The 26500-nt window shown below is 46.5% G+C and overlaps 1 long non-coding RNA gene and 1 pseudogene across 1 annotated transcript; both read right to left on the bottom strand.

Moving 5' to 3' along the window:
• Window positions 1-170: 170 nt before the first annotated feature.
• LOC125556220 lies at window positions 171-1124 on the bottom strand. The gene is made up of 2 exons (XR_007305035.1): window positions 626-1124; window positions 171-541 (listed from the first exon to the last, which is right to left on the bottom strand). It is a non-coding gene; the product is annotated as an uncharacterized LOC125556220 (long non-coding RNA).
• A 3535-nt stretch (window positions 1125-4659) lies between these two features.
• LOC125509719 lies at window positions 4660-8175 on the bottom strand (annotated as a pseudogene).
• Between the last annotated feature and the right edge of the window lie 18325 nt (window positions 8176-26500).

Here is a 26500-nt window from a genome sequence, read left to right on the forward strand (position 1 = left end):
TGCAGAATCACTAACTTTATGCTGTGCATACTTTAGGGTGTGTTTGGTTGCGGAACGAAGTGAAATGAAATGGAATGGTTCCATTTCACTAGACTGGGTCGGTTCCGTTCCTGTGTTTAGTTAGAGGCAATACATGGAACGGAATGGTTACATTTTGGTATTTGGTTGAAGAGACGAAACATAATGAATTTGATTCGCTTTGGCCAGGTACATTCACACAGCATTATAAATATGACATCAAACCTATATGCAACTATTTCCTCTTGCACCGAAGCATTTCTACAAGATGACCTTGAGGCTAAAAAACGCATTTCTACAAGCGTAAAAGGGATCAATTTACAAGGAAGAATAAAAAATATACGAAAAAAAGAAAAGAGGATAATGATGCACATTAGCGATCTGCCACTGCTCCTCTGCCTCCACTAGTCCACTGAGTAAAGCTTCAGGCTGCGTTGCTCGCTTGCTAGTCTTCGTTGAACAATGCTGCTCGCTTGCTAGTCTTCGTCGAACAATACCACACCAGGCTTATCTTCGCAGCTCCCTGCGTGGCGGTACCAGCAGATTAGGTAGCTGCCAGCAGCAAGGCAACAGGTCAGTCGCCGCCCCCAACAAATCAGCCACCTACTCATCGGCAAGTCAGGCCGCCGCCGGCCACCAGCAGATCAGGTCGCCGCCGCGCGCCCACCAGCAGATCAGGCCGCCGTCGCTCCCCGAAAGATCTAGTCGTCGCCAGAAATTTGGAGCCATCTCCCTGCAGGCTAGGCCACCATATAGGGTGTGGCCGACGCCAGCAACCACTGGCCCCTGTCGGTTGCTACCCAATCCGCCGCCCAGATGGGAGCGCTGTGGCTATGAGAGAGCAGAGGGAGAGACGGCAGAGACGAGGCGGAGGCGGCGGCCCTGAGAGACGAGAGGACCGGTTCCGCGCGATTCCTCCGATTTGGAGGTATCGGCGCGTTCCGCATATCACCCGAATATTCGCTCGGTGGGAATCACTTGATTCTCGTTCCAGCTATGTACTAAACGCAGGAATGAGGCCCCGTCACGGGTCCGACCCATGCCATTCTAGTTGGTGACTGAAACCAAACACATTCAAGTCTGGAGTTGTTGAGAGCATCAAGGAAGTCAAGGCACTCGACTCCAAGCCTAAGTCAAACGTGCAGAACGACACCAAAAAACCGATGAAGGTGTTCGACGTGCCTGTGAAGAGCGCCGCGGTGCACAGGTCAAACAGGTTCTTAGAGCATCTCCAGCCGCGCCTTCAAGAAGGCGCCCCAGGCGTTTTTTTGTCCGCCGGCGCCAAAAAATGGGCCCAGTCGCGCCCTCAAGAGCCCAGTTTTCGCCGGCTAGGGCCGAAATTGGCGCCGGCGGACCCAACCTGAACCCGGCGCGCTGGGGTCGCTCGGGGGCGCCGGGCGAATCGTTTTTGGCGCGAAGAGCCGCGGGCCAGCCGCGTCAGCGACTCTACTCTCTTCTCGTCCCTTCGTCGTCCTCATCGCCTCGTTTCCCGCGGCGAATCAATGCCAAAGCTGCCGCGCGCTGCCGCGCCGGTCAGCCTCCATTGATGCCTCACGGGCGGCGCAATGAAGGCTGGGCGACGCGTCCCTCGGCCGCCACGCAATCACGCGACGCGTAACGCGTCGGCCAAGCCTACCACGCGGCGTCTCCGTCTATAAAAGCCGACTGGAAGCGCGCCGGAGAGACTCACCCCGATCATCCACCGACGACGCGCTCATTTCTCCCCCTTTCCTCCTCTCGCCGTCACCAGTTGAGAAAACATGGCCGAGCGTTTCCCAGGCGACGGTGCGGCGGCGAACGGATTCGGGCGCCGTCATCTGCACGAGGACGAGGCTCGCCTCCTTTTCGAGGTCGAGTACCCGGTCCCGCCAGACATGCGGGTGCCCAGGGCGTGGAGGATTAGCGCCGGCGGCGTGCCGGTGCCCCCGGTACCCACCGGCGCGGCGCGGCGTGCGGAGATCGCACGCATCCGCTCGTCCCTGCCACGTGCGGCGAGGGAGGGGCCCCGGTACGTCCCCGACAGCCCAATCTGGGAGCCGTACTTTCGCCGCCGGCACGACGAGCAGCTCGAGGCCACCAACGGCGTCGTGCCCTCCGGCAGGTTCAACGCCGCCGGCCGGTGTCGGTGGTGGGGCGTGCCCGGGCGCACGTTGGAGTCCGTCCTCAAGTACATCGAGGGCGGCAACACGCCGCGCCTCGAGTACCCCGCTCCCCCGTCCTTCTCACGCCGTCGGGGAAGCTCCTGGACGCCGAGGCGCATGGAGACCGGGGTGTCCTCCTCCTCGTCCGGCGGCTCTTCCTGCCTCCACCTCCGCCCCGTCAAGCCGGAGCCCCAGGACACGCCTGTCAGCGCGCGTACCTGCCGCTCCGGCGCCCTCGTCGAGCCCAAGGTGGAGTCCAGCCTCCCCCCGGAGTACGAGGAGATAGCCCGGCGCGGCTTCTCTGACGAGGACGCCATGCGGTGGTCGCGCGACGACTACCTGCTCGAGGAGATGGTCTGGCAGCGCCGGGCCCTGGAGGAGATCTCCGCCCGCAAACGCGGGCGCGAGGACGACGACGCCCCCGGACCGTCCAACCCGCCGCGCCAACCGGGGGAGGGATGCAGCAGGGACGGCGGATGCGTAGGCGGGGGCGACGACGACGACGACGGCGGTGACTACACACGGTTCTACAGCCTCCTCGGCATGTAGAACCGCATGGGCGGGCGGCAAGGCGGGCGGCGAGGGAGACGGCGGGGGTAGCCCGCGGTAGTTTTTTTTTCTTTTTTTTGTAAAATATGTTTAAATTTGAACAAACTCGTCCGTGTTTGCGTTGTGTTTGCACCGAATTTGAACATTTTTAAAAACCCGTGGGGGGCCGCGACTGGGGGACATCACGTCCCCAGTGTGCGGTTTAGCGCCGGTGCGTCCTCAGAAGGCGATTTTTTGCCCCTCCTGGAAGGCCAACGGCTGGAGATGCCCTTAATTCGCAAGGAAGGCCTCGCGCTGTGATCAGCGCCTGACCGTGTTGTTCGTGATGTACATTGCGTTATTGGTTGCTTTGTTTGGTAGAAAATATAGAAAAAGAATAACCTGCATCCTGAGTGGTGATTTTCCAGGATAGACAGGTTTATACTATACGTCTTCCGACATTTTGTATTGGTTTCTTTGTATTTCTTTGAGTCATTTCATGTTCTGGTCTGAAGTTGTTCGCTTGTAAACAAGTGAAGGAATAAATATTTGAAACACATTTTTTCTTATCGCTTACATATTTTCTCCGTTCTCTTGCTGCACCACGTGCATGCATGAAATGTGCGGAGTCGCGTAGCAGCAGGGTCTCGAACAGAGCGATGGCTTACATATGAGCTGAAGAAGTGCACGAACAAGGGTGCACTCCGCTGAAGAAGACGTGGCGCTCTGAAGCTGGAAATCATGTTGAATCTTATGGTGACAGACACTGGTTTCGTTCTGAATAATGAAATCGTCGCCTCGCCTCCCCTCCCTATTTTTTGAATGAAAAAACAAGTGCACGGACTGAAGTTACTTGAAGAGTCTTGAATTTTTTAAATTGAATGTGCCAAATTTCATGTTAAAACTCGCAGTTCAATCAAGAAGTACAGAAGAGAAACTTACATATCCGAAGTAATCAAGTGCGGGAGTGAGGTGTTTTGGCTCTCGGCCTCCATGAAGGTCTTTTTTTGAAAATAAAAAACAAAATTCAAACCTTTCAGTTTCAAAAAAATCTGAAAACTTTTGTACAAGTAAACAAGGATGTTATGCGTATGTGGGTAAAATTTCAGGATGAAATACCTTAAAATGCTATCTATATAAAAAAAAAATCATAGTCTGTGAGGAACTGAGGATGAATAGTATGTGTTAAAAAATCACAGATTTGTCTTTTTTGCGCAGCTATTTCATCCTGAAAATTTACACACCAGTGCATTATGTCTCCATGTATATCTATTCTTTTTTCAGAATTTTTTTAAATGTAAAAATATGAATTTTGATGAATTTAGATTTTTCAAAAACTGGCCTCATTGGAGCTCGGCCTCCAAAAGGGATTTTCGCTCGGTTTGTCTATTTTAATTTAATATATGATGATGTAAATCAGATTTTAGGTTTACAATTTCGTGTTAGCTCACTTGGGGGGAAGTGGAAGTTTGGAAACGGCGTGGTGGCGGCGTCTGGAAAGGACGGCAGAAACGTCCCTCTCTCTGTGTGTTTGTGCGGCCGCCCCGGCGACGGCTCGCCGGCGGGCGTCGAGTCCTCCCAGCGGCTGGCGGCCCCTCCCGGCAGCGAGGTGAGCCTATCGGTTCCATTTTCTGCCACCTCATTTCCTCCCCGTGAACCCTATGTTTTGATTTTCGGCGCAATGTAGTAAACCCTAGTTCCGTGAGATGGATTTGGGTTGAAGTCTGGGTGCGTTGAGGAGTAGCAGAAAAACTACGTACCCGGTATAATTGTCCTGGATCAATCCATTCGAAGAAAAAGAATATAGAAAGAGATGACAGGGGCAAAGCTCCATTTCCATTGCAGTGTGGACTACGTGATGTTATTTTGTAAACAGAATCCTGTAGGCCGAACCTTGAAGATGCTTGTCAACTGAGGGCATTTTATCAATAGGGTCACCCACTCTAAGTCATTTGATCATAGGTCGACGAACTTGACGGCAATACACCAATTTTCACCAATTGTTCCTATAGCCCAACGTCAATGATCAACATAAGCTGAAATTACAAAATGTGAGAACAGAGCACTCTGTGCTGCAATTCGGGATGTCTCATCTCCTCCTTGAACAAATGTTTGAAGGCGCTTCTCTCCCTCAGCCCTTGATTTTTTTTTTCAAATTACAAACGGTGCCATGTACATCGGAGGTGCACAGTATACACATTTAGTCTCGTTATAAAATACTGTGTTTGCACATATACAAGTGCATACCAAATAGTAGCGACATAAACACGCACAATTGACAGTTTGTCGGTATCAGGTCAGTAGCTCGCATGAGAAACCTGTGCACCTTTCAAAGATATCCATTCCACCCAGCATGTATGATGTCAGTGAATTTAAATTGCTTCCGCTCCCCATTGTCCACTCCTTAAATGTCATACTTGCTGCAGGAGAGGGACATACTAGAGGAGCTTAGTCATAAGTGTTCACTTCAGAATAAAAACAGTGGTGCTTTAGATAGCATGCTAAATGTTAAAACTATGCAGTATCACATCAGTGAATTATAGCTTTTGTTACTTTGAGATTTTCTCTTCCTACCGTTATTTCCGTCCTCTATTTTGATATCTAGCTTTTTCTTTGTGAGTACTTAAACTGTCAGGTGAAACCAGTTAAGTACCAGCTGACAATGGATTTCATGGCATTGTTCTACCGGCTGAAAATGGAGACATGTAGCACAGTGTGTACTTACGGGATCTGTACATGCTCAAAGTCCTCCTCACTTGACCTGATGATGACCTCGCGTCCTGCCTTGTGTAGCAGGTAGCATAATACTTGATCCAACTCGGGCATCGCTATCACTTTCAGCTTCTTAAGTTCCTTTAGGTGCTGCAATGCTTGTGGAAGTTCCTTCAGCTTGGTGCACTTGCAGAGAGTTAGTATCCTGAGCTTCGGCATGGCGCCATCCTCCAGTATCCACTCCTCAATATCCAGATCGTGGAGCACCAAATTGTGCAGGTCTGGAAACCCACCAGAAGGGCAGGTCATGATCGCGCCAGTATATGACTTGACCCCTATTTCCAACACATTCAGGAACGTCAGCCAGCTCCCAAGTGTCGGCATGGGGTCTTTATCATTCAGCAGATTAGGACAGCTAATTTTCAGCCGTCTGAGGTTGTGCGGGAGGAGATGCAGATCAGGAAGATGTAGGTCGTTGGGCACTCCGAACTCGTCCTCACACGCCCCTACAATTTCCAGCTGTTTGACACTCCGGTAGTGCTTCCCAAAGCACCAGGAGGGGCTTTCATCCATTCTGTCAATTGCTCCTTCCCATTGCTTCGGCGTGTTGGCTGCCAGGAATATGAAGAGAGACTTCAGGTTGCTCTGCATGGTGGTCTTCCACACGGACCATGACTCAACCTTGTAGATATGTACATGCTTCAGTGTCGAAATGCTCAAGAGATCCATAGGGATTGCTTCCACTATGGCATCTCTTGCATCAAAAGTATGCAAGTTTGTGAGATTACTGACGGTAGCAGGAAGTACATATGTGGCACCTTTCAAGCCAAGGTACCTCAGATGTACCATTGAGCCGATCTCTGTGGGTAGCTGCCATCTCCCTCTCATGCCATCAAAGTAGAGCACCCGCAGGTAATTCAAGCCTCGGAAAGAGAAGACGTTCCTTTCTAGCCGAGCTGCATTGAAGATCAGCAAGGTGTGCAGATTTGGCATAGCGACACCGACCTTCACACAAACAGAGTCGTAGAGAACCACCCTGTAAGCTCTCATTTCATTGGAATATGATGTCTCCACTTCATTTCTGGAACTGCAGTCTTTCAAGAAGCCTTCTCTTCGAGCTCGCCCGATTCCCCAGTCGCGCAACACGTCATGCACCTTAACGGTTTTGATGCACCTGGAGCTCCTCTTTTCAATTAGGATTAAGCAGCGCTGGGCCAGTTCTTCCACATACCCAAGCGCAGTTTCTTCAAGGGAGCATCCACGCATATTTGGTATGAAACCCTCTGAAATCCACAACTTTGTAAGAAGGCCAACCGGGACTGCGTAGTCTTCTGGGAACGATGTGATGTACAAAAAGCACGCCTTCAGATTACTTGACAGATCATAGTAACTTAGGTCCAGTATGGCTCTGATGTCACCTTCATTCTTCATTGCGTCCCAGTTTACGCTGGCAACCATTCTTCTCCACTCGGTGATCCTGAGATTCTTTGAAAGGTAACCTCCCATGACTACAATTGCAAGAGGCAAGCCATTGCATTTTAATGCAAGTATCTTGCCAAGTTCTCTGAAGCTATCCAGATCATCTCTGCCATGGACGACATACGAAGGGAATGCCTTTCTGTTGAATAACTCTATACTTTCATCATTGCTAAGGAGCTTTACCTCCTGGATTATTTTTCTTGCGTTGGGATGATTGGAAACTGCCGAGTTGCGAGTTGTCAAAACAATTCTGCTTCCATTTTTCACATCAAGAAAGGCGGCTTGGACCATATCCCAGTCTTCGATTCTCCAGACATCATCTAAGACTACCAGGTACCTTTTATCCTTGAGAAAACCGTGGATCTTCTTTATAATTTCCATCTCGCTCATTGTTCCTAATTCTTCGAAGTCTTGACTCCCCATGGCCCCTTTAACTATATCCTTCAGTGCACCATAGACTGTAAATTGCTGTGAGATGCATATCCATACGCAGGAGTTGAAATGCTTTTTCGCGACAAGATTATAGACCTTCCTGGCAATGGTTGATTTCCCTGCCCCTCCTGGACCAACAAGGGAGATGACGGTGAGGTCCTTGATCTCCGAGTCAAGCAGTTCATCCTTGACCTGGTTGATTTCACTGTCAAAGCCAATGACATCGACCTCATCCCCGAAACCCGGGAGCGTCAGTCTTCTTGCGCGCAGACTCTCGGTGTCATCCATACTGTATCTTGTCTCATTCAGGCTAGTGCTGGCAATGCTGTACTTTGTGAATTCTCCAAAGATCGCACCAACTCTTGCAGTGACCTGATCGATTCTTTTCCCAATGTTGTACAGGCGCTTGCAGTGGACGGGGTAACAGGCGCCCTTGGATATGGCGCCGAGGAGGGACGGCGGTCTGCTGTTGTCCCTGGCCAAGATGTTGGCCGTGTCAATGATGATCTCGACGCTGTAGGCGACGTCCCTGACCTCCGACACCAGTTGGCTGAGCATCTCATTCTCGCCCCTCTCCATCCTCGCGTCGGCATCCCTGAGGAAGCACTGCATGCGCTTGAGCTCGGACTTGAGGGCCTCCACCTTGGCAGGAACCTGGCCCAGAAGAAGCGACTTCTTGGATCACCGTGGCGCCTGCCCTCTGCAGCACGGCGGCAACCGCGTGCTCGGCCATGTCTCAAACTGATTTCTGCCGCGTTTGAAACTGAAAGCACAAGATTACGCAAACTAACAGATGATCGGAGACGACGATCGAGGCAATATTTCTACACTGAGGTTGATATGATTCTGGGAGTAAAAGGATGAGACGAACCTAGCTAATTTGCTGCTGCGTTGACTTCACTCTAGACAGAAGAAGCAGAAGCCAAGATGCAAGCAAATACAGTACGAGCAATTAGACATTTATGTGGTGCCAACAGAAGAGGACGAAGAGCATGAGGGGATTGGAGTGGAGCTCGTGTACCTGATGGATCGACGACGGCGCTGGACTGGATTCTGCTGGATCTGGGCTGTTGTGCTCCGTCGTGCGTGGAGGTTTCTTGGATCATCATCCAAACATTGTTCTCGGGTCAGCTCATGCTGCAGCCTGCGTCAGTGACAGGGAGATGATGTTTCAATACTCTGGGTTGGAGGGAGGGCGTGGACGTTGACCCGGCCGGACGAGCTCGTGGCTTGTCCTCACCGTGCCTTGTCGGTTTGTGTAGCTCGTTTTTGTTCCAAGACGGACGCTCGGCCACCGATGCGCTATCGGATCTCTGCGTTAGCCATAATACTGCCGACTAGCGAGCCATTTTTGGTCCACCCAACAAGCTCGCTCGGTCGTTTGGTTCCAAACACTTGGGTGTCAGATGCATGTCCCGACCCGCGGGAGGGATCACTGCATTTCTACCCATGGCTTGAGGTTTGTCGTGGATGCACTACTGCCACGCTCTTGGGCCCTTGACGCAAGGCCAAGACACGAGTTCGATCTGCCGGGTCACGGCGGTCCAGCGACCTGTGCGGGTGGAGTGCAGGGTCTAGCGCGCGTGTTTGAAAAACGGCGGAATCCCTCCCGCAAAAGAAAAAAAAAATGGTGGAACCCAAAGTCCCGGAGCTAAGAGCCTGTTTGGACTCTCTCCCCTCTTCACCTCCGCTCTGGACTGGAGCAGCATCCAGTTCAAATTTACATAGTCGCTGAAAGGCCACTCCGCGCGCTCCGCTCCGTGCTGAAGGAGCGAAGGGTTGCTGATGTAGGGTAGAACCCTAGTGGCTCGATCTTTCATGAAATGAGCGGATCCCGCGAAGAACACGAGGAGGAAAACGAGGGGAAAATCACGAGGGAAACACAAGAGAACACTCAAACCAACAAGAATGATCACACATGTGCTACATTCTCGAATACATAAGAGAAGATACACGATCCACGGACAACTAAGGACGATACAAGGGTAGCCGGTCTTCTCCGTGAGGAGGTCTTGAATCCACGGGGGATCTTCCCTTAGAAAGGGAGCTTGAATCCAAAGGGATCTTCTCCGAAGAGGCCGCAGTCTCTTGCACGGAGGAGATCTGATATGGATGAGCGTAGCTCTATCTCTCAAATGAGCTAAACCAACGCTAACCTTAGAAAGGAGGTGGAGGTGGTCTATTTATAGTCTTAGCCACGAAGGGGTAAGTGGGAGAGGGGTACAAGGCCAAAGGCCCGCGACTGCACACAAACAGGTACCGGACGACCGGTGGGGGTCGGACGTCCGGTGGCTCAGGACGGACCGGACGTCCGGCGCGCGTCGGACGTCTGCTGATTCTTCTCGAGACAGGTGGCACCGGATTTTCGGTAAGCGTCGGACGTCCGGTGCCTGGGACTTGTCGGACGTCCGGTGTCGTCGGTCGTCCGGCGGCTGTAGAGGGTCGGACGTCCGGTGGCTTCCGGTCGTCCGGTCGCTGAAGACTCTGCAGCTCCTTCTTCTTCCGTCTTCTCTTCCAGGCTTCCCTCGCGGATGGTGTAGGTGTTCCTTGGCGCTTGCACTCCTCCTCGTCCTCCGTGAAGTTCCGACAATACATATGCATGCACACGAGAGGGGTGTCAAGTAGTATACCATCCTCAAAGGGGTCAAGTGAACACGTGTAAAGGGGAAGATTCACCTTTAGGTATGAGAAGTAGATGTCGCATGTGTCACTTGCCAAATGGACTCTTGACATGGTGATGCCCGTAGGATGCTCCGCATCATCTCCCCTCCCTTGGGAAAGATCCGACCTCGGATCAAAATCCAAATCACCATGGGAAAGAGATGGTGTCGCCGTGTAGAAGTTGTCGATCACCAAGTTCTCGTCATCTTGAAGCTCGAAATGGGCACTCTCCAATGTCGCACCGTCTCGTGATTCCTTCAAAAGGAGCAAGGAGAACAAACACTTGGAAAAACAAATGCAGTTAGCGTTAGTGCAAAACCAAGCATTCAAGAGGTGATTCACCCAACAAGTGTTGTCATCAAGCATAGCATATGGTGTGACAAAGGATTGTGACATGGCATGTAAGCACATAAATTGAGCACAAAGAAGGACATCATGAAAACAAGCATGTAAATGTGAGGTATTGATGCAAATATGTTGGACAAGTGAAGAAGCATCTACCTCAAGTTTATAGCAAGCATTCACAAATTGCTCAATGAAAGGTCTATGGTAGGCATAGGAATCATTCACAACACCAAATAAAATGAAGTGTCTAAACACATGTGTCAAGTGCAAGACAATTCAATCATAATGTGCATTGGGTGTAGTGAATATCATGTGGCACTCAACACAATAGAAAGAGCAATTGTTCATCATGTGTGAGGCAATCAAGTCAAGCATAGTAATCAAGTCGTGCAAGCTAGTAGTGCGATGATGCAACATACTAGAGGAAATTATGGCAATCATGTCATGTGAGCAAATAATAGACATAGACAATGCACATGACACATCACAAGCATGAAGGCAAGATATGAGCAAAATAGCATCAATAGCATGAGGCACATGATAAACATGGCAATAGCAACAAAGATCTCCACCAAGCATGCAAATACACATAGAAGTAGCATAATGGTGAATCATGAGTAGATGCAAGCAAGGGTCACAATTGCATGGCAAAGGCATAGAAGCAAGCATAGCATGCAAAGTGAACACGGTAAAATGAGCAAGAAGCGAGAAGTGGTATATAGCCCATAGCCATGTGAGATCCAAGTGAGAGAGATGAGCGTAGACGTTGCGCGAAGCGAGCGGTGGGAAGGGTAGTTCACGGGATCCCAAGTCATCTAGGCTCTCAAGAGCTTGTTTCGTCAACTCTTGGGATTGAGAGGTTGACAAGTATACGGGAGTACCTACACAAAACAAAGACAAAGGGAAAATTGTGTGTGCGTGGTAGATGTACACATCATCCATCATGATGCGCACGTGCTTGTGTTGGTTAGCACAAAATAGCCAATGCTCAAATAAATGAGATGCGTGATATAGAAACATGTCATCCATCATGAGAGGTTTGTTGTTATGTATAGTATAATGGAGACTCAAAGTGTGTAATGCATCACAAGAAATATGTAGAGCATTGTTATTCATGAAATGCATACGGTGCGAGCAATTATGAGAATCATGCAAAGTATGGAATGCATCAAAATCTCCTAATATGTATGAGGAAACTATGGGGGTCTCCTCATGAGCATTAATGGAAACATCACATGGAGAATATTGACAACATTTAAAACAATGAATATTTGGAGCAATGTGATCATGGCATGGCATAGTAGATAAATTGCGCAAATCATGTAAAGGAAGCATGGCAATATCATCACATGAAAAACAAAAGCCAATGACCATCATATCGTCATCTATGCCATAAGTGCAAATGGGATTGATTTTAATGGGGCATGCATAGTCACTATGTTGAGATTGAAATGATGCAATATGGGATATCTCACTCATAGCATATGACAAGGTTAATGGATTGTCAAACATGATGTGACCAAAAGAATTTTCACATGATATCCTATGGAGCATAGCATCACAACTATGAACTCGACATGCTCGTCATCATATTCATCATAAATAGGTAAGTCATGACATGAAGAAGTCGCACTAGCATGAAGCATGGGAATAGGTGGATCAACATCGTGCAAGCAATCATTTGTAAAATAGTCCACTACTGGGACAAGAGAAGCACCATCACCTATGTTACCTTTGGAGCATCGCTCATGTGTTGTAGGTGAGGTGTCGAAGAGCGAGCCGTGGTCATCTTCATCTTGATGGAACCATGTGGGGGGTGCATCATTGTCCATCATGGCCATCGTTGTCTCCATTGGAGGCATGGACTCGTCGAGGATAGGCGTGTCGTCATGTAGGAGACCTAGCACCAAAGAAGAAAACACACTAGGAGTAGAGGTTAAGTCGTTAGAAAGCAAAGTGGCCTCACATGCCGTGTCAACTACCTCGCTCACTAAGTGTTGTGGCTCACTCACTCCCTCTCGGATGCTCTCACTCATATGGTTGGTGGAGTCACTCAAATGGCTCTCAACCTCACATAGGATGTGTGACATGCTCTCAAGTGTGGGGCTAGTGGTGGTCACACTCATCCTCTCATGGGAAATGCTCTCAATGTCACGTGTGGTGGAGTCACTCATGTCACTCATGTGGTGGTGGCTCTCCTCACATGGCAATTGGGGCATCAGGTCACATGTCATTGTCGGAGAGATGTTGGTGCAAATGTCTCCATGCTCAATCATGTCGTGGTCGTAGCCGTGGATGAAGGCCGAAGATGGCACATCATCACTCTCCTCGAAGACCAAAGATAAGATCTCATGAGCAGTCTCGTAGCTTGACTCGGAGTATGAGTCCAATATTGGCGCCGTCTTCATGTTGTTGAAGAGATTCGAATGATGTGGCACCTCGTAGCTCATCTCCATGACCGAAGGGAAATTCCCATGCTCGGCCATCTTCCTTGAGGGGCTTCCGAAGATGGAAGTGTCTCCCTCGCGCGTAGTTGGTCGCCTTGTAGTTGGAGATGTCGATGTAGACGAACTCACGGGAAGTAGGCGAAGATGCCGTACGTCCAAAGGCGAAGATGCCTTGATAGCACTTGGCGAAGATGCCGAAGTGGTTGGTGTAGCCGTAGCTCCGTCTTGGTGGTGCTCGTCTCGCGGTCTTTTCTTGTGCTCATGAAGTTTGGACTTGGCATGAAGTAGGTCTTGTTGGGACTTGTAGGAAGGCGCTTGTGGAGCATCATCATGATGATGGTGTCGTTGTCGTGCTTGAGCTCGTAGTAGATGTCGTTCGTCGTCGTCTTGCACATGTTGCTTGGAGGTGAATTGCCCTTCATGACGAGGTGGATCACGAACGTGATGGTGGTCGTCATGGAGATTTGGACGTGGACATCTTGCGCTTGTGTCGCTTGGGCGCTCCGAAGAGGATCGATGTGCTTGCCGCCGCCTTGAAGATGACGAAGGGGAAGTAGACTTGATCAAGGCCCGAATCTCCTCCATCCTTGCATCTTGCTCCTCTTTTTGTGCAGAAAGGTTGTTGTCGATGTAGTCCCTTTTCCTCGCTTCGGAGTGACGAATGTCGATGGAGAGGTTCTCGATGCGCTCTCGCAATCTTGATTGTGTGCCTTGCATTTGTCGTTGTAGATCGAAAATTGACGCTTTGGTGATGTAGTTGTTCACGTTGTCGTTGTTGTGGAAGACCGGAGATGAAATCCTTGCCTATCCATCGCAAGATTCGAGCCAATATGAGTGGAGAAAGAGAAGAACAAATACCAAATGTACCTTGACCGAAGTTGAAAGTGGATCAATGATCACTCTAATGTGGACAAGGAAATAGCACAATTGGTACCAATTCTTGTCGGTTTCTCACACCTACACAAGTAAGGCTTATGGTGGAGCTCGGTGAGGATAGTGGCACAAAAGTTTGATGTAAAATGTTAGCAAGAGTCAATAATGTTGAAAGAGATTCACAAATTCGAAGTGTAACAAGTAGACCAATAGCAAGATGTGGCACACGGAAACACACACACGGATAGATAAATGGGGTCGTGCAACCAAGGATGAGCACAAAATGTGGAATCCACGGAAAAAGCTCGTGTTGCACAACTCAAGAGAGACGCTAGCACGATTGCTTACTAGGCGGATACGACACTTGTGCACAACCTATAAGATGCAAAATGGATAAACTTTCTATCCCAAGTATGCTATGTATGTATGGTTCCCGGTGTTTGATCCAAGATGATCGGATATGACAATCGTATGCAATATGGTGGATGCTATGGCTATTGCTTACAAGCTTCTTTGCTCTTTCTCTTTTGCTTAGAAGCTTATTCTTTTTTTTATATCCACTTTGTGAAATGCACAAACCAAGATAGTAATTGTGTATATGCGGGAACAAACTTGAGGCACACGAGATGATATGATACCAATATGATATGGTATGTATGCAATGTATGGTGTAGATCACTAATGTGCACAAGTAATGTTGCCGGCAATACTCAAATGGCTAGTCTCGATAGGCAAGTAACGCAAAATGGGCTAGGGGTTATCAATGCAATGGCAAGGGAATATACAATGGAGGGATACCACGATACCAAGATGATATGGAGGTTACCATCCGCGGTGATGATGAGTGGCAGTGATCTTGGTGGAGATACCAAGATGATGGAGACTCGTCCCTAAGTAGCCGAAACACCTTAGGAAACGGAAAAACCGCGAACTCAAAATCTCAAATGTCAAATGGTGGTAGCGGAATGCGGTGGTGTTGCACTAGGCAATGCGAAGGTGGAGGTTATGGTGGTGGACTATACACGGTGTCGGAGTTGAAAGCACGGTCCCTAAGTAGCCGAAACACCTTAGGAGACACAACTCACAACACAAACAAAATTGGGTTAAGTTGAGGTGGCGGAAGTGTATGGTGGGCAAGGTTATGCGGAAATTATGGTGGTGGTGGTGGCTGATGAAGAAGCAACCGTCCCTAAGTAGCCTAGACACCTTAGGAGACTCAAATCACTCCTCAAGCAGCCACTAATGTGATGGGGAACAAAATTGGTTAGGCTGCGGAAGTCGGAGATGGTGTAGCGGATGATATGGTGGAGGGTCTAGGCAAACTTGCCAAATTTCAGAAAATTTGATGGAGTCAAATGATGTTGGTGGTATTTTTGTGGGAAGGGGGATGTCAAGAGCTTCAAAACGAGCTAAAGAACGTCAAAATCGGAGTTCGGATGAATTAGTTATGGCCGAAACAAAAATCAGCCGAAGTTGATATCTACAGGTAGCGGACGTCCGGAAAAACCGGATGTACGGTGGCCGGACGTCCGGTCGGGTCGGAAATCCGCTAATTCTGCTCGGGTTAGGGGGTTCCGGTCGTCCAGTAAGGTCGGACGTCCGGTGGTTCCTGCGGCTCCAGACGTCCGGTAAGGTGATGGTCGTCCGGTGTATCGGGGTCAACTCCAGATCCGAGATTCGGGACGCGATTTTGGGCGGAATTTGGGGATTTTGGGGTCAAAATTGAAGAGATCGTGGATGAAAGATGGGGAAACTTGGGGAGATGCTAGATCCACTCGAAATCAAGCAAATCCATGGATCAAAATCAACAAAACATCATCAAACCAACAAATCACAAAAAAATTTGGGGCTATTTTTGATGGGGATTTTTGAATTTAGGACGAAATCAAGCAAAAGAAGGCTAGAAAACGATGGGGGAGGCTCCGAAATCGTGATCAACGTGGCTCATGATACCAAGATGATGGTATCAAGAGACAAGCTGGCTCTGATCCAAGATGATGTAGGGTAGAACCCTAGTGGCCCGATCTTTCACGAAAGGAGCAGATCCCGCGAAGAAAACGAAGAACATGAGGAGGAAAACGAGGGGAAAATCACGAGGGAAACACAAGAGAACACTCAAACCAACAAGAATGATCACACATGCGCTAGATCCTCGAATACATAAGAGAAGATACACGATCCACGGACAACTAAGGACGATACAAGGGTAGCCAGTCTTCTCCGTGAGGAGGTCTTGAATCCACGGGGGGATCTTCCCTTAGAAAGGGGGCTTGAATCCAAAGGGATCTTCTCCGAAGAGGCCGCAGTCTCTCGCACGGAGGAGATCTGATATGGATGAGCGTAGCTCTATCTCTCAAATGAGTTAAACCAACGCTAATCTTAGAAAGGAGGTGGAGGTGGTCTATTTATAGTCTTAGCCACGAAGGGGTAAGTGGGAGAGGGGTACAAGGCCAAAGGCCCGCGGCTGCACACAGGCAGGTACCGGACGACCGGTGGGGGTCGGACGTCCGGTGGCTCAGGACGGATCGGACGTCCGGCGCGCGTCGGACGTCCGCTGATTCTTCTCGGGATAGGTGGCACCGGATTTCCGGTAAGCGTCGGACGTTCGGTGCCTGGGACTTGTCGGACGTCCGGTGTCGTCGGTCGTCCGGCGGCTGTAGAGGGTCGGACATCCGGTGGCTTCCGGTCGTCCGGTCGCTGAAGACTCTGCAGCTCCTTCTTCTTTCGTCTTCTCTTCCAGGCTTCCCTCGCGGATGGTGTAGGTGTTCTTTGGCGCTTGCACTCCTCCTCGTCATCTGTGAAGTTCCGACAATACCTATGCATGCACAAGAGAGGGGTGTCAAGTAGTATACCATCCTCAAAGGGGTCAAGTGAACACGTGTAAAGGGGAAGATTCACCTTTAGGTATGAGAAGTAGATGTCGCACGTGTCACTTGCCAAATGGACTCTTGACATGGTGATGCCCGTAGGATGCTCCGCATCAGTTGCCGAGCAGGGCCTAAGTACATTGTGATGAATGAACTATGTCCATCATTTTGCTCAAATTTTGTGGTGAAAATTATGGTTGGTTTAATGGCATTGCTCCTGGTCCCTTTCTGCACGCCCGTGCCTCGCCAGGGAGCAGGCCCATGCTGCCCGTCGTCTGGTCAGGATCGTCTCCTCGTTGTGCGACAGTGGCACGACTGTCGTCCGGCCGCCGATGCCTACACGGAGGAATACTGCCGTCGCTCCGGAGACCCCAAAAAGACTGGTGAGGAAATGGTTATGTGGTGCGCCCACTCCATTTATTAGGCTATATCTGTCTACTAAGTTTCCAGAAAAAGGCTATCTGTCTATCTATAGTTTATCTAACGTTTGTATCTAGGTGGTGAACTTGCACATTTTGTGGCCGGTTGTAAAACTTACATAGTGTTTATCACGTTGCATTGGCAACATGGATTTGGGAGGCTTGATATATTGGAGACAGCTGCGGATGCGAATAAATGAGTTGTGACCAGTCACTGTCTACGGGTGCATAGATGTCAAATTTAACCGTTGTAGATGCTCGGAGGTAGGTGTAGATGGACGAAGTTGTGTGTCTAGGTCCCCACCTCGGAGCACGGAGGTGGTAGCGGTTATGGAGGAAACTGGATCGCTATTGTTTGTGTTGTTGCGGCTGCCGGATCCTGATTCGGCCGACGGGTCGAAGTCTTCTACTTCAACCCTACATGCGTAGCCGACATTGGTAGGTATGGCCATTAATGGGTGTCTCCAAGCTTCCTTTCCGGATTACTAGCTGGCAAAGGCGTGGTGACACGCCGCGCACGAAAACACGTGTGCGTGCCTCTATTGCTTGGTAAGGGGATGAAAGATCGAGAAGAGGGGTCTAGACGGGGTGATTAGACCCTTAACAATCAAATGTGCCAGTTTTTACAATTTTCAAGTTAAGGTTGAGTTTAACACATGTTAAAGGGCACCCAATACATTTCATACAAGCATGACAAGAGTATAGGCAGCGTAAAGAGTAAATCATGCAATTGCAAGAATGTAAAGGGGATGGGAAATGGAGTGTGCAAACACAATGGAGATGCAGAGATTTTTGGCATAGTTTCGATAGGTGGTGCTATCGTACATCCACGTTGATGGAGACTTCAACCCACGAAGGGTAACGGATGCGCGAGTCCGTGGGGGCTCCACCCACGAAGGGTTCACGAAGAAGCAACCTTGTCTATCCATCATGGTCATCGCCCATGAAGGACTTGCCTCACTCGAGTAGATCTTCATGAAATAGGCGATCTCCTTGCCTTACAAACTTCTTAGTTCAACCCCGCATCATGTCGGAGGCTCCCAAGTGACACCTAACCAATCTAGGAGACACCACTCTCCAAAAGATAATAGACGGTGTGTTGATGATGAACTCATTGCTCTTCTGCTTCAAATGATAGTCTCCCTAACACTCAACTCTCTCTCACAGATTTGGCAATGATGGAAGAAGGATTTGAGTGGAAAGTAACTTAGGAAAGGCTAGAGATAAAGGTTCAAGCATAGGAATGGAATCTTGTGATCTCAACACATGAGTAGGTGGTTCTCCCTGAAAAAATGAGTAGTGAAAGTGTAGGCACATTCTGATGGCTCTCTTACTAACTAAGAGGGGGTGGAGGGGTATATATAGCCTCCACACAAAATCCAACCGTTACACACTTTTGACCCAACTCGGTGGCACCGATTAGAAATCTCGGTGGCACCGACCTGTGTAAAAGATATGAACCTTAGCAATCTCGGTGGGACCGATGAAAACATCTCAAAGGGACCAATGTGCAATGGCAAAGACAAGCCTTGTTTCGGTGGCACCGATTGCATCATCTCGATAAGACCAAAGTGAAGCAATAAGGCAACAGAAGGGTTGGCAAGCCATCTCGGTGGGACCGACTGCAAAACTCGGAGAGACCGAAATAATTGCAACTGGTTACAGAAGGTTTGGCAGGCCATCTCAGTGAGACCAATTGCAAAACTCGTTGAGACCGAAATAATTGCAACAAGTTACAGAGAGTTGGGCAAGCCATCCCCGTGGGATCGAAAACCATACCGGTGGATCCAATTTGTTAGGGTTTGGCTGTGGCAGTGTCCATATGAACTCGGTGGGTCCGGGAGAAATTTCGGTGGGGCCGAGTTGGAATGTAGGGTTTGGACGGATTTGGATAGAAAAAGTGGCCGAGGGTTTTGGAGCAATATCACTAAGCACTTGAGCAAGTAGATCATTAAGCAACATCTCATCCTCTTTTAATAGTATTGGCTTTCCTATGGACTCAATGTGATCTTGGATCACTTAACCAAAAATGTAGAGTCTTGAGCTTTTGTCAATCCATGTCCTTAGCATTTTGAAGGGGGTCCACATCCTCTTGTCCTTGCCATGCCACTTTTGAACTTGTCTGAAATATAGTACTAGGTAGAATATTAGTCCAACAAAAGATATGTTAACATTAATTATCAAAATCACCAAGGGACCACTTGTGCTTTTAGGGGATATAGATCTTTCTAATGCGGAAGGAGAGAAAAAGGGTACATAGTGAAATGCAAACACTATCTAATTGGTTGATATAGCGCTTTCTGTTTACTTGGACATAATGGAATGAATGTCGTGCTATTTGGAATTGTCTCAACTGTCATAAAAATAAATATCCAGTATAGTTATTCCTATGACCCATAAAATGTCATAATTTAGAAGGTTCTTTAAAATTGAAGCTTCCAATAGGCATGTTGACTCACGGCTGGACATGTACAGATGAATACTTATACAACATGGTATAGCACACTGAGCAGTAAGCATGAACTGCTTCATATTTGCTTTTTGCAGATTTAACAGGGAGAACAAATGATTCAAGATTAGCAGAACATAGTAACAATGTCCAGTTCCATGTTTGTGCAATATAAGTGAAGGTTAAATATCCCACTGATTTGTATATGCTTTTCAAAGATTCAATATAGAAGGAGCAAAATAATACTCACTCTCGGCCAACTAAACATGATAACAAAGTACAGTGTTAGATATATGCATTATAAGTGAAATTAAAGAACACGGTTACAGAATTGGCACTGAGCAACGAGTGGTGGAGGAATGGGGACGCTTGTAAAATCTAGGAAAAGAGATTCACAATCGAAGTGTTGCATATGAGTAAGTCCAAGGAAATGACTTGTACATGCCATCACCTCTCTGGATGGCCATGCAAACTCAAATTTTCCATGTGTGGAGCATCCTCGACACTACAAGACAGGATTGATCATTTCATATTCACGCATGGAAACCTATTTCCAAAACTTGAATCGACAAATTAAGAAGCTGGGGAGAAACCTTTTGCCAAGCAGGTAATGCTAAATCAGTAAGAAGCACGCCCTGAAGTATGTAATCAATGCATGGTTCAACACCAAAAGCAATGCAAATCTTTACCTCGTGAATTTTCCAATCAAAGTACATATCATAGAGTACAATTGAGGCACATCAAGCTCGGCACAAAGGAATAGGCCAAGTAATGTTTAATAGATCAGGCTTGAGTAGCACATAGGCAGCAAGACAGTACAAATATTGAAAGCGAAGCATTTAGATAGGAGGCTAGTGACAATCAGATAGCAGTCCTTCGCCAAGGATGGTTGAAATTCCTCGTCGCTCAAAGAAAAGGTCGCTCAAAGAAAAGTTGAGTAGCATTGGCCTGAAAGTGAAGAAAAAAACCATATTCCTCGAGAAGATATCTCAACATTTTTACAACAATAGACATCTACAGTGACCAAGGAACTATCAAGAAGGCAAGATTAGTAAACTAACATCAAGCAACATATTCCTGGAAACGTTTAGCACGATTAGTAAACTGACATTCTGTAGACCAAGGAAACATACATGTCTTTGACCAACCTAATTTAAAGGAGAATTTCTTTCAATCTTTGACCAACCTGTAGTTATTGTCACTCTTCCATCCACACCTTATAAAAATGAACAGAGGAGTAAAATAACAAAACACGGTGCTTTAGTTAATGCAACAAAATATGAACCCTAACAAACATGAAGGCATAGGATGATGGTTAAGAAAGTCAATAGCAAATAAGTAGTGAGAAAGTAGGTCACCTCACTTAATCTACCTTCTGCAATATACAATACGATCAACACTTCTTTGTTTCATGTAAAGACCAGTACCAACTCTGGGTGTTAGTGAAACAGTTAATGGAAAGACCAATGTTGGGGTTTGTAATGTTTCAAATAGATACTCTACATAGTAGGTGACAGATGCAAATCCAAAACTTTGTCACGAGACACTCTTGATTGTTGATCGGATGTTTTCCCTTTATTAGTACATTGTACAATTTTTTGGCTGGTGAGAATAGGCAACCAATACTAACCCTGTCATACAACAGTTCAGGTCTACAATGTTGTTAAAATCAATTCCATAGATCCATCAAAATAAAATGTTGTTCACAAACCATTCTCTTATGGAAGACCAAATTTTAGCAGTACCAAAATGATCCATGGTGCTACTGGTTTTACTAATGTGACGAAACAAAATCCACACTCTAAAAATGAATTACTAAACACCTGATTAGGCAGTGGACACATTTTCTATGGCTTAGGCAGACCAAATTAAGGAGAACTGAGAACATCTTTGTTAACGTCACAGGGTGTACAATGTACAATGTTCTCAATTCCACTGACTATGAAACATATGTTCTCTACGGTCTTACAACATTATAAAAATTATCTTATCAATGACTGCATTAAGAAAGAGAACAAAGAAGTCCTAGCAAAATAGCGGATGGGAGCACATTTTAGTATCCACATGAATGAGGTACACATGATGCCGGTCCTTGTACCACCTAACTATCATTTTAACTACAAGCTTTGGATCTTCAGTTGGATAAATCACAAGGCTTTGGTTTCAGTTAGATTTAAAAACTTTGGGTCTTCAGACAACAAATGTACCAGCAATCAAATGTACCTTCTGCTCACCTGGGCGTCAAGGTTGGGGGTGACGGTGACCTCGCCGTCGGGGTTGACGCTGCCAGCAACCTTGGGGTGGGGGTAGGGGCTCGCGACGATCTGGCCATCACGTCATAGTGTAGTAAAGAGTAACATGGTTTCAATATTATAACAAGCACCAACTAAAGAAGTGCACCTATATGTAGAACAAGCACATTTGTTGCTAGCTCTCGTCTCACATCACATCTTAATCCATTCATGTACAAAGACTAACAATCAATCATGGCAAGAATCTGAACCCTTTGGCTAACAAGTTGAACAAAATAGAGAAATAATGGATGGAGGAGAAGAGGACATTGGAGGGGAGTTCATACCTGCAGAGGCGGATCTCAGGTTGGCGTGGGTGGCACGGATCGGACCGGTGAGCTGCGTGCTGCTCTGGGGCTGTGCATGATCCGGCGAGCCGCGTGGGCTCAGGGGCGGCCGGAAGAGCAGTGTGCCACCGGTGCTGCCATAGTCATGAGACATACACACGGATACGCCAAATGGTATTTCCCTGATGAAGCAGGGACACAAGATTGAACTCCATCTGTAGAAATAGGAATCATCAAATATTAGATAGCCTCTGGAGAAAAGATTAGAAGACAGAATACTCATCAGAAAGAAGAGATAAATAATGCAGAATGGGAAACCCAAGGTGTTACATGGAATAACCTTTTTTCAGAAATAATTCAACTCTATCGTGAAGCAAGCTATGAACAAAACAAGACCAGACCGTTCATAGTATATACAGTTATTGAAGAGCAAGTAGTATATAAAATTTAGAGCTAAGTATCATTAAGGGCTCCTTTAACACAAGCAGAGATAGCATGATCATAATATACATATAAACACGCTGGCAGTAGGAAGCCTCGTTATCCATGCACCCCAGAAGAAGGACATCATCCACACAGATAAGCATCGTTATAGATGACACGAGCAAAAGCACAACTATTACTAACTATTCTTAGGGTTTAATACAAAGCAAATCCACCTAAAAAGAGTACTATCATGGATCTAACATTGTATCAAGAAAATAAAATGAGAGACATGTAGTAACTGGACACTGAAGGCATATCATCTCCTAGGATACTATGGTAAAACTACAACTAAGCTTAAAGTTATACTTTTTTCATAGAATAAGAACTGTAGCCAGATACATGACCCCAGATGATGCACCCTTCTTCTCGCATGCGGCTGGGCGACAACTACATAATTTCTTGCCTTGCACTGAAACTACAAATAGTAACCTATTCAGGAACTAAAATAAATGAATTCCTTACCTACTGCATTTTGTGAACCAAAATAAGTGGGACCATATCTAGAGTATCATTTTGGCAGAATCATTTACCTATGCATGACTACATCATCTTTATGTGGGCCTTGCTACAACATGCGGTGATTGTTCTGCACATAAAACAATTTATCAGAAAAATATTATTTCTTCCTCCATAAAATTTGTCTAAATAAAGTACACAAAATATAAGCACATTAATATACTTGGGCTGTCCTACAAATTTAACTAAGCAAAGCAATGAGTGTAGGAAGCTAAATTGCAATCTACACCATACTAATACACAACTGAACAGTACTGGAACCAAAAGATCAGTAATATATATATATATATATATATATGTGGATACAAACAATATATAGAAATGCAGTGAAGCCATACTACTATGCAAAACAGTACTAGAACTAAAAGATCAATAATATATGATAATGTTCCTTGGTTATTGCTAAGAAAAACTTCTCGAGTATGCATGACTCTTGAGATTGGACATAAATTAAGAGTGTTTCTATGACCACTATCGAGACATCCATGTTTTGTTTTTGAACTCAGAGGATGCAAGGAAGTGAGATTAATTCTATCCAAGACGAACATGCACTCATGTTCCAGTCTATTAGTATAATTGTCCATCGAAAGTGTTAGCTGCAACAAACAAAAAGCCTGATTAGTAGATTCACCGTAACAATTGTATGTTTGTTCACCTGGAATAATGCATCATGCAACAATTTGTAGGAATTGAAGTATCCAAATTACTATGAATGATGTCAGGTTTGTTTATTCTCGACAACTTCGAAGCCCTGAGTTACCTAATCAAATCAAAGTGTATAAAATAGATAAAGTAGAATGCTCATTGCCTACCAGCTGCTGCAGCAAAATAATTTCTGAAGGTTTCCCGTTTTTGCCATCTTCAGGCATTGGCCAAAGTGTGCAGTGCAGGGGATCTTTTGGTTCTTCCGAGATCTGAAACAAATTTTTCACAGAGAAGTGTAAGCATCAATTGTTTTGTTAAAGACGGTTCTCATGCTAACAATGTAACAAGGAAATTCCTTGGCCCTCTCAAAATCAAGGGCCAGAAAGATGGTGTCAACTTGTAAGATCAAAAACAAAAAAATATACTGAAATTGAAATAGCCAGTGGAAGGCACAGTGGGGCTATGGACGTACCTAAGAATCAGAGGCACACACACAAAGAACGGCACTGGACAAGAGAGTGGTATGCCTAGCCTGCAGTTCATTCAGATCCTGAGGCACATTCAACACCGTGGACACATCCGACATCTCCAGCTCATCTGCGCAACCAAAATCCTGTCATCAGTCAATCCAGTGCTCCGAGTCCCCCAAAACCGAACCATGAGTAAACAGTACCTTGCAAGGTATACATTTACACAAGTCTTCCACATAGGGCATGCACCATAAAAGGAATAGGTGATATTAAGCTACTAAAGCCATAGACAACAGCAAAGGACTGATCTGGTCCTAGGCACAAGAACCAACAATCAACTAAATCATACCGAGTCTACAAGCAGCCCTATGCAGCAAGAAAAGCTTAACAGATTAATACATGTTATCCATGGTAATGTAATATGGCAGAATTGCTCTCTGAACTACAACCCAAGCATGTCAGAGCAGCACCCAGCACTCACGACGACATGGAAGCGCTCTCTGAACTACAACCCAGAATAAACACATGCAAAGTTTTCTCTAAATGTTAATATATGCATACTTTGACAATTTTCTAACCCAAACAAATAACTCAAAACCAACCCATGTGGATCTGGAACAACACATTTAAATCTTTATTAATAAGGGCAATCATTCTTAACAGTAATCCACAACTAAAAAACCAAGAAAAACCTTAGTGGATCTAGCAGGCATGAGTGATTACTGATTAGCAAAAAGGGGAACGGGACCAATAGAGATAAACACATAAGGGTGAGAGAGACATGAGATCCTCACAATAGCACCACCATGTTCAGCGAGATAAGAACAACATGTAAAGGAAGTAACAAACATATATACATAAGAGCAGTTTAGTCAATCCTAATTAGGTCTCTGTGAATGTTTACTCTCGATTAAAATTTCAAACAAGGTCACATTAATTCGGTTAATTTTGAATAATTAGAGAAACCACATAACCAATCAGATCTAGGTATATGCACCAAAAAGGCCTGATTACCTATACTACAATCAAAAGTATCATATACTGTTAGATCTGCATACACATCACTGTTTTATCACACTATTATACATAAAATAAACCAATGGAATGCTGCTAGAGCAAGGGATTCAATTGGACGGACGATCGAATGGAATGCCGCGGAGGAAGCCGTTAGAAGCATTGCAGAACCGGAGGTGGCACGCCTTGGCTCGTGCTCCTCCTGCTAGAGGAGAAGGGGCGGGGAGACGCGGACAGGAGGGCGAGTCGCGGCGATGGAGATGGCGTGCTCCGCCTGGATTTCCCCCTCTGCCACGGTTGAGACACGAAGCGGCCAGCAAAGCTGTCAGGTTAAGTAGGCCAGCCCTGGCTTGGCGGTTGTGCTGGGCCGCTATAGTAGCGTTGCTGATTCTCTCCTGCAAAACCAACAAGGTGGCTGACTTTTTTAGGAATGAATAAGGCAGCTGTTTGGTTCACTCACAGTATGCAACATCCATGGATGGATGAATTAACTTGCAGTTCCAGAACAAAGAAAATAATTTTATGAATCGGCATAACAACGAATTTTATGATGCAAGAGCTTGACACCAATAGTAGGCAAGAATTTTTTATCTCGAGCAAAACTGGTCAACACTACCAACCCTGAGTATTGGACCCAATCCTGAGTATTGGACCCAATCAAGAACATGATCCTCTCTCCCTCTCTTTCTTTCATAATGAATTGACAGGAGGGAATGACATATGCACTAAGCACCACATAGTTGTGTAAAAAAAGAGAAACACTGAAGAAGAGTCCAAGAAGGTCTTCGGGTACCTTTGCAGGAGGGAGGTAGTGATGCCTTGCTGGGAGAGGAGCGGGATAGAAGTCATCACTCTCGCCATCGGAAGGTATGTCCAGCGAGAAAAGATATGGTAGCAGGCCTATATCTGAAGCAAATATATATAAAAATAAGTCAAACCATATATTATCCGAGAAAGACTGATCAATCTCTCTATCATCCTAACATTTATTGAGAGGCCACAACGGTTGTATAATGATCAGCCGCTAGACACCATGAACAATACAAGTGATACACTCATGTAAGTAGGCATGGAAGGACATAATAAATGCAGGCTGATGCAACTAACTGAGAATAAAGGAGCCACAACTAAAATACATGCAGGCTAATACATGCAGGCTGATGCAACTAACAGAGAATAAAGGTTAGTATAAGTTTCCCAAACAAATTAAGGTTAAAAGGTAAATCAACAAAAGTTTTTTTGCCTGCTATACACTGGTATATGAAAGTGCAACTATCCCTAGGTGGTTTTGGTAATTCATAACAACATATAGCTCATTGAGCTAATGCTATTCCAAGATAATTATTTCAGGAAAGCTCAATGATTGGCATGGCATGGATGTGAAAGTGGAACCCTCAAAATGCTAAGGACAAAGGATTGG

Source organism: Triticum urartu, chromosome 5, assembly GCF_003073215.2.
Source record: "Triticum urartu cultivar G1812 chromosome 5, Tu2.1, whole genome shotgun sequence".
NCBI lineage: Eukaryota > Viridiplantae > Streptophyta > Magnoliopsida > Poales > Poaceae > Triticum > Triticum urartu.